The sequence below is a fragment of the Fulmarus glacialis genome, unplaced genomic scaffold (genome assembly GCF_000690835.1).
Source record: "Fulmarus glacialis isolate BGI_N327 unplaced genomic scaffold, ASM69083v1 scaffold2377, whole genome shotgun sequence".
In the NCBI taxonomy this organism is placed as follows: domain Eukaryota; kingdom Metazoa; phylum Chordata; class Aves; order Procellariiformes; family Procellariidae; genus Fulmarus; species Fulmarus glacialis.
Window position 1 is genome coordinate 54,310 of NW_009224878.1, and position 8,411 is coordinate 62,720.

Consider the following 8,411-nt stretch of genomic DNA (forward strand, 5'->3'; position numbering starts at 1 on the left):
CCCCCCCCAATTTTTTTAATTCCCCACCAAAATAGCAGCTTGCAAGTAGGACCTGCCTGGCAGTAGAAGCTGGAGACACCTGGGCGAAAGGCTGGCTCTGAAGGTGAGTGTCCCATCCAGAGAAGTGCACTACCATGTGGGTTGCAGCTGCACTGCTGAGTGCCTGGCAGAGCAGGCAGGAGCTTGTGTGTGCCTGGCTCTGCTGGAAACGGGGGGGCTTGGTAGCTGGGCAGGCTGCAAAGAGCAAGTGACGCTGGTGGGGTCTGGGGCCAAGTGACACCCTCATCTGTAGCAAACTGAACCTTACTGCTACAGCATATGCACTCTGGGCATGGAGCCCTGCCTGGTTATGTTTCCAACATGCTAGTGAGGTGCTTCGGGTGAGACATGAGTGTTTCAGTGCTTGCCAGTGGGTCTGCTCAGGTGTAAGCCTTGATTAAAAGCAAAACAGAGGCCTTGGGCTTGTGGGCTTCAGCTGAGTTACTGCTGGGAGTGAGGTCTGGTGCAAAGATAGGGGAGAAAATAAAATTTTATCAGCTGATGTTAATTAATCAGCTAGGCAATGTATGGGGAGTCATGGGTTTTTGTGCTGTCACTAGCCTTGTGTCACAGCTGCTGGTTAGCTGGGCAGAGGTGGCTAGTCCAGTTTTGCTACAGTCTAAGGCTTCAAATTTGGTTCTGCTTCTAAAGTGGAATGAAAACTAAGTTCATAAAATGCTTTGTTCCCACATATGTGGATCTGATCCTGCCAGCATCTCCGGCGGCACACAGCCTGCTGCAGCTCCTGAAAGGCCTGCTGGAGCTGGTCTGTGTCCACAAATAGCTTTGGTCCTAGCTGAAAGACTTTTTTCCTACCATAAACATATTAGGTAGAAATGCTGCACTCAGTGCGACTCGTTCCTTCCTTTAGCAATTACAGCAGAGTAAATGAAACTTTCATGAGTCTGAAGTATGTAACTCTCCTTCAAGTCCCAGGGCCTGTTTCCCTGGCCATCCTGCAGCAATGAGGGCTCTGCTGGTGGTGTTGGGGTCCTTGGGGGAGATGGCGCTGCTCACCCAAGCTGGTGGTGTAAACGGTGCTAAATTCCTGCTCAGCAGTCTTGTCCTCGGTAGGCTTTGTGTAGCTGCTGACTGAGGCAGTTTGTGAGTGTAGTTACTCGGAGCGGCAAGGGCAGCGTGCTGCTTACCTGCAATGGCTGGGATTGCTCCCTCCACAAACAAACAGGGCTTGCAGACCACCCGTTAGCCAGCAGCCTGTTTCCATTAGCTGAACGCCAGCAACCCCCTCCCCTTGAGGAGCTAAATTGCCCTCGTGCCCTCTGATGAGAAGAGCTTTAATTGTGAAGAGAATGAAAAAGTACTTCTTTTTTCCCCACAACTTGTTGACAGTGCAAGACCCCCTGGCCTGTTTTGTGCTTTGCTGGTAAAAAGTGGGGGAAACGAGCAGGGGTTTGAGGTTCAGGCAGGCTCTGCATCTGGTTGGTGTGAGCAGCAGTGTTTCCAGGGAGGTAATTGCTGAGTGTCCAGGCTGTGATACTGCAGTGCTCTGGTGAGAAAAGGTGCTGAAACCCTCCCTCTCTGCAGGTGTGCCTGCTGCAAGCCCCCGGCACCCACAGTTGCTCTGCTCTCCTGGGAATGGGGTTTTCCCTTCCATGCTGGGGTCTGCTGAGCCCTGAGAGGAGCTGGGGCTTAGCTTGCCTCTCAGGGATGTCAGCAGATACAAATTTCACTTACTGTTGCTGGTTCAGTGGCTTAACACCTTTATGGGATAGCCGGGGCAGCGTTTGCAGTTAACAGGTATGATATTTCCTGCGATGGGGACTGCAGGATTATGAACCTCCTGTAGCCTATGGTAAAATTTGTTTCAACTCTGGCACAAAATTCAAAGAAAATTTTAACCTTTTTCAGAAAGTCAGGCAGAAAAGGGAGGTCTTAGGAGGAGGTGAAATTCTCTCTTAATGAATCCAACCTCTCTTAATCTGATATTTCCACTTTTAATTGAAGTTATTCCTGCTTTAGATTCATGTCTGCTTGCAGAAGTCTCGGCTTTAACAAGGCAACATTTTCTAATGAGAGAACATTGCATTATCCATCTCTAGTCAGAAGCCACCCAGTTTTACTCTCCAGACAATGTAAAGTGAACTGAGGGAAGATGATACCCTTTTTTTAAGCAATCCAATCTGTGCTGGTGAGAGGGATTCTGGGGGACTACCTTTCCCCTTGGCATGAGGAGAGACAGAAGCAGAGGCAAGATTTTGCTTTGGTGCTCTGTGACCTTGATAAATCAGGCACCACAAATCACTGCTGCTTCAGATCCAGGACTTAAAAATTTCACATCCCTTAATGGGTGGGAGGTGGAACTGCCCTATCTTTTGAGAAGATCCTCCTGTTTCTTACTTGCCTGTTAATTTAGCAGCTCCCAAAATAGCAGCCTATAGTAGCTAGATTCATAATTCATAATTAAAACTCCTACCAGCATTCAGGCTCCACTGTTGGTTTGACCTCTCTGCCTTTCCATGAGCATCCATTTCAAGGGCTGCTTGCCCTCTTCTCAGGGAGGGCCCTGTGACTCATCCCATCAAGTTAACAGAAGGTCATATAATAGTCATAAAAATATTATGGATCCCTCCCACATTCCTCACCCATGGCAAAATACTGCAACAGGGAACAATCAGAGCTTTCTAGCTGGGCATCCAATAAATCTGGAGAGGCATTAGGCAGAACTGAAGCTCTACAGCTGTTGGGGCAGAGGGTGAGTGCAGATGGACAGCTCAGGAAAGGGGGTCCTTTTTTCCCCTGTTACTGCTTGGAAGCAAACCTGTACTCCAGGAATGTCTTTAAGAGGTGTAAATATTCCATTTGATAAAAGATATTGTTTGCTGTTTATTCATCAGCTGTATTGTGTAGTGATCCTCTAAATTCAGTGAAGTTGAATTAGGTTTGCAGAAATGCTGTTCTGCTCAGTTGCTTTCTCAATAGTGGTTGTACCAGTTAAGAAGTTTATTCCATATATGTGACCCATCTCTCCTAAAGCCCTGTGCTGCTTCTTGCTGAAGTCTCACTGCTGCCAGATGAGTAGCTTTTAGCTTTGTCCCTTGGATCCCAGGAACAGTGCATAGTTCAGCCGTTCTGTACAGAGGAACTGCAATGTCTCCTACAGGCTGTCCTTCTCCTACACAGCTCCAGCCCATTGAGTCCTCTCCCTCTGGCTGCTCTGTCTCAGGCTCTGCTTGCAGCTGATGACTGAGTCCTGCTGGCATTGCTAGCCCAGCAAGCAGCCAGGGCACGTCTTCTCCCTGGGCTGAGCTTGTCTCCTGGACTCATTCCTTAAGCCTCTGTGGAAGGCCTGGGGGAATGTGGCTCTTTCTATACATTTGCTACCTGATTTGCCCTGGGCCTGAGCTGCTGCCTGCTTATATCCTCAGACTGGGCTATTTGGGATGAGAGTTGTGCCATGTGGAATGGGGTGATACTGGTTGCTGCTGCTTAGGCCAACACAGGTTCACAAAGCTTTCATGCCATTTGGAGTTCCTGGGGAAAAGACTTGTCTGACTTGCATGTGCAGTCTTTCCTTCTTCACACTCTGAAATATTCTCCTCACTATCGTTTTCTGGAACCTCTTGGTTCTCTTGTGCCTCCTCTTGGCATGTACAGAGACACGGTTTGTGCCTTTCTTGGAGGACTCTGCCACTATCCCAGCTCTTCTGTGCAATGAGTTGGGCCTCCACCATGTATTGCTTCCACAGCCCTGCCAAGTCCTGCATGTCATACCTCAAACTTAACTTTAGCAAAACTTTTATTTATGGATTGCATTACATTTTGTTAAAAATGTCATGCAAACCATGAAAGGAAGGACACTGCTACTGTGTGACTGAAGGTATTTCCTACTCCTCCATGCCTGGCAGATCATCTCTGCTTTTGCTGTTGCCCATGGTGTCATTCCAGAATTGTTGTGCTGACCTCCACAAAGCTTCAGTACAATTTAAATGAACCTGCTTCAGTTGAAATCAATGGCAAATTTTTGCTACATTGGTATTGAAGAGTACAAAATAGTGTCAAAGCATATTAGGCTTTGCTGTGTATGAGAGCCCTTGAAGGCATTATCTACTGTTCTACTTACCAGTTGTCTGTTGTACATACATTTTATTGAAGTCAGTCAAGTTAAAATATATGTAGAAGTGAAGTGAGTTGCCCAAGATCACACAGGGATAAATAGTTGTGGCTTTTCTGCAGCCTGAATTTCACATGTCTGTGTTCTGAACTCTTTGTATAACAGTGCTCCCATCATCTTCTTGCTTTGAGTGTACATGCTGTGCTGTATGCTTAAGTAGGTGGCAGAACAAACCTTTTCTAGCTACCGGGCCCACCTGTGTGATAGTCAAGAAACTCAGCCGATATAGCCTTGACTGTGACACCTGCAATGATACTAGCTTTCAAGCTGAAGGTTGATCTTCACAAGCTTGTTTTAAGTATGTTTCTCCCAATAAAGTGTGGTCATGGCTGTATTCCCAAATGATTTCTCCATGGATGGCAAGTAGCTGGAAGGTTAAGGGTATCAGAAGTGTCTACAGACAGAATTAACAATTTTAAGAAACTGATGTGTGCTCTTGTCATTGACTCTATTGCGAAGTTCATGTAAGCATTGTGTGAACAAAGGAGCAGGGTACCAGGCCATGTGGCTGAGGGAGGTCTTTCTGACGCTGGAGGTCAGAATCTATTAAAACTTTATCTTGAAGTGAATTAATGTGTTGACAATGTGCTGCAGGGGTAAGGTCACACAGAGTCATTAGATTTTTCTCAGGGGCTTATTTTGCTGCTCACAACAGTTTTCAGCCTGAAATGATGTATATGGAGGAGGATAGGATGAGAAATGACTCCAGCTCCTCCCCCATGAGCCTTTTGGCTAAATTTCAGGTTTTGGGGTAGAGGTGTCAGCCACACTGTCTGGGAGGGAAGGAGCGGGACTTCCTACATCTGCAAGCTGGTGGGGAGCCTGTGCTGCAGCTTTGGGGTGCCGTGTGTGAATGAGGATTCTCAGCCCCACAGGAACTCTGAGTCCAGGCTGGCACCTCCAGGGCTCACTGCCTCATGAGGATGCACTGGGGCCAGCTCCTGTCCTGGTGTCCCTCTCCGCAGAGGGAGCAGAGTGGGCAACTGCAGATCAGCTGCTGTGCAATTGCCTTTTCTTTAAGGGTGTCTGCCAGCGAGATGCTGTCTGATGTAGAGCGAGGCTGGTCTCTGAGGGAATCCTGGCCAGCCTCAGGCTTGGAGACCTCCTGGAGATGGAGCTGGGGCCCCTCTGTAACCCTTGCTCAGGCAAAGGCCAGGCACGAGGAGAAAGTAGACCTCAAGGAAATAGCTTCCCTGGGGAAGCTCCTGCAGGGACAAAAAGCCAAGGCCTCTGGAACAGAGCCAGACATTGATGAAGGAAAAAACTAATTTCCCCTTCTTGTGGGGCTTGTAGTACAGGAAACGTGGCCCTCTGGGACAGATGTAAATTTAGGCATGTTAACCTAATGCTATACTTGTCTGAGAACTCCCCAAATCCAGGATCTCCCTATTGAGCAGTCAGTCAGCCGGTTGTAAGGGGAGCTGTTGAGCTGGATGTGGTGTCTACTTCTTCCACTCCCTCCCCACCAGTCTGTTCCCAGTTGGTAGGTGAGGGACAGGGGCATTGTAAAGTAACTGGCATGAGTTATTTCACTTGATTCCTTTAGCTTTCCACATAATGTGCTGATGTCTGTAACCTTCTGGCTGTTTCTTCTGCTCCTGCTGGACAGGGGTGTAAAATGGAGCCCTTCAGGTGTGGGAAGCTGCCCTGAACAGCAGTCTGTGTCTGTGCTCCTTTCTAGCAGTGCTGCACCTCATCTTCAGCTGAGACCTGCCTCAATTTGAATGGACTTCAGAGCTGCAAGACCTGGGTCTCTTGCTATCCTGGTGATCTTGCTTGTGATCGGGTGCTTGTTGGTGAAGCCAGAGTCTTGAGAGTTGGCAGATCCGGGTTGCTTTTTCAATCCTGCCTTTGTGAGCAGGTGGGGTGGCCCTGGGATGGTCAGTGCAGGTCTGTGCCTCAGTTTCCACAAAGGGGTATAAGAACTATTGCTCCAAACTCCTGTAAGGTGATTCAGTGTAGCCACATGAGAAAAGATGTTGGAGTGCATCAGACTAAGTGCCAAAGACTGTTATACTGTTACTCATCGACTATGATCTCCGTAACTGTTATTACAGTGCAATACACACGCAGTCACTTGGCAAGAGCTTGTTGGTGTTAGGAATCTGCTGGATGTACCACTGAGCAGAAACTGCTTGAAGAACCCATATTGCTAATTGAGGCTTTATTTGGCTATCCCCAAAACAGGTCTGTGTCTTTAGGAAGTGGTGCCTTGCCTGAGATGTGCTAAGAAGATCTAAGAGTGTAAGTAAGTTTTCCTTGCATGCAGAAAATGTGCGGGGTAGAAATCCAGAAGACCCTGGCTGCAGGGATAGCATTTAGCATGCATGCAAACTATTCTGGTTCCATTTGCAATTGTCTTTTGTGGTGTTAATTGTCTGTTATCCAAGTGTTTTTTCTCACCATGCTTTTGAGGAGTGGCCTAGCCAGATGCAAAATACTGTTCTTTCTAAATGAAGGAGCAGCTGTGTGTGCTAGCTGGGTTTGCTTGGTTTTCAGTCCCAGGGAAAGGGGAATCCGAGTGCTCAGCTGTTCCTGAAACATTGCTTGTGAAAAAAACCAAACTAACAGACACAGCAGGGATTTTGAAGCGGACAATTGTGGAGCTGAGATCTTTTTCCCCCAGCAGAACTCAGCACCTGTGTGCTCACAGCCTGCAGGCAATGGGCTCTGTGGCAGAGCCTGTGCTCAAAACCAGCCCGAGGGAGCTGCCTCCTTCCTTGGACAAAGCCTGCTGGGGAGAGAGGGGCTGGGTGGACAATCAGCCCCCCAGCAGCCTGGAGGCAGAGGCTGGAGTGCAAGGGCAAAAAGCTGAGTCCAGCCAGGGCTGGCAGGGAGTGTGTTACTGCTGAGGTTAGGCTCACAGTTCATAAAATTAGGAAACAGAAATCAAGATATGTTTTTTTTTCTGTAAGGTCTGTGCAGGTTAAACAAGAACCCATCCCACCTTGGTCCATGTTGCAGCACTGTGTCCTGTCCTTGCAACAAGCAGTGAAACATCAGACTGCTGCTGATGGCAGAAGATGAAAAAAAAAAAGTACATGATGCCCGGTTGTGAAGGTTTATTTCATTTATTGCTGAAAAATTGCCAGTATGCCTCCATAGCCTTGTATCCCCTGGGGACCAGTAATGCCAGTTTATGCAGTTGCACGGGTCCCCACTAGCTTCATCAGGCTGGAGCCCTCGGCACAATTGCTCTGTCACGTTTAGCTGAGGGAGAGCAGAAGTGGGTGAGGTGATGTAACCCAGACCCCTGTTGTTTTGGGAATCACCCAGCAATGCAGGCAGCTCTCTGTGCTTAAATGAAGTTATTGGTAGCAGACTGATATCAAACACTCAGTACCCTGGCAGCACTTCTGAAAGCCAAACCCAGAGTGAATGACAAAGTGTTTTTCCGTTCCTTGAAAGTACATGCTCCCAAACTGCTTTTCTTTTCACTGCCCCACCATTCACTGCACATGGAGGATTTGTTTATGTTAGGCTGTGCAAAAAAAATATCTACATGTTATCTCAGAACTGGGCAGATTAATCCGGAGGAAGATTTACTTGAGTGTAAATCAAAGGCTTTGTTTTCTTGGATAGTTCTTCAGTGTCTTGAATCTAAATCTATGATGTTATCCCTGCAGGTCTCTGATATTTCAAAAGAATTTGGAAACTGTTATCCACCACAATTTGTAACCAGACTGGAAGCACTGGGTATATTGTCTTTTTTCTGCTTCTGCTCTATCTTTTATCTAATTTATTTTTATGTTATGATTAATATTGAAGAGTTTTGAAGCCCAGATGAGGGCTGTACAAATAAAAGCTACAACCCAAATCGATGACATGCACTCCTAGTTCTGTGTAAACAGATTCTGAGCTGAGCCTGTGTAACTGCATGTACTTATGTGCCCAGGGCTGTACTTAACTAACCTCTCCCTGCCCAGAAGCAGGAAAATATTCCCATGGTTGCTATACTTTTCTAGTTTTCCTGAGTGTTTCAGGCAGGAATTATACGGACCCTTTGATTTAAATTGCATAAAATGTATTCATCCCCTTGTATTCCTTGCTTCAGGTGTTAGATTATATCCTGCATTGTATTCTCAGGTTGCTGGTGTCCTGCAGGTACCAGCCTACCTGGCGTGCCATGCTGCCATGGCTGCACCAGGCACTTTAGGGAGTTGTTGGAAGCAACAAACTCTCCTCCTGCTCACCGGATTTGTTTCCTGTGTGACGGGAATGGTGGTGAGCTGCTGCTTGT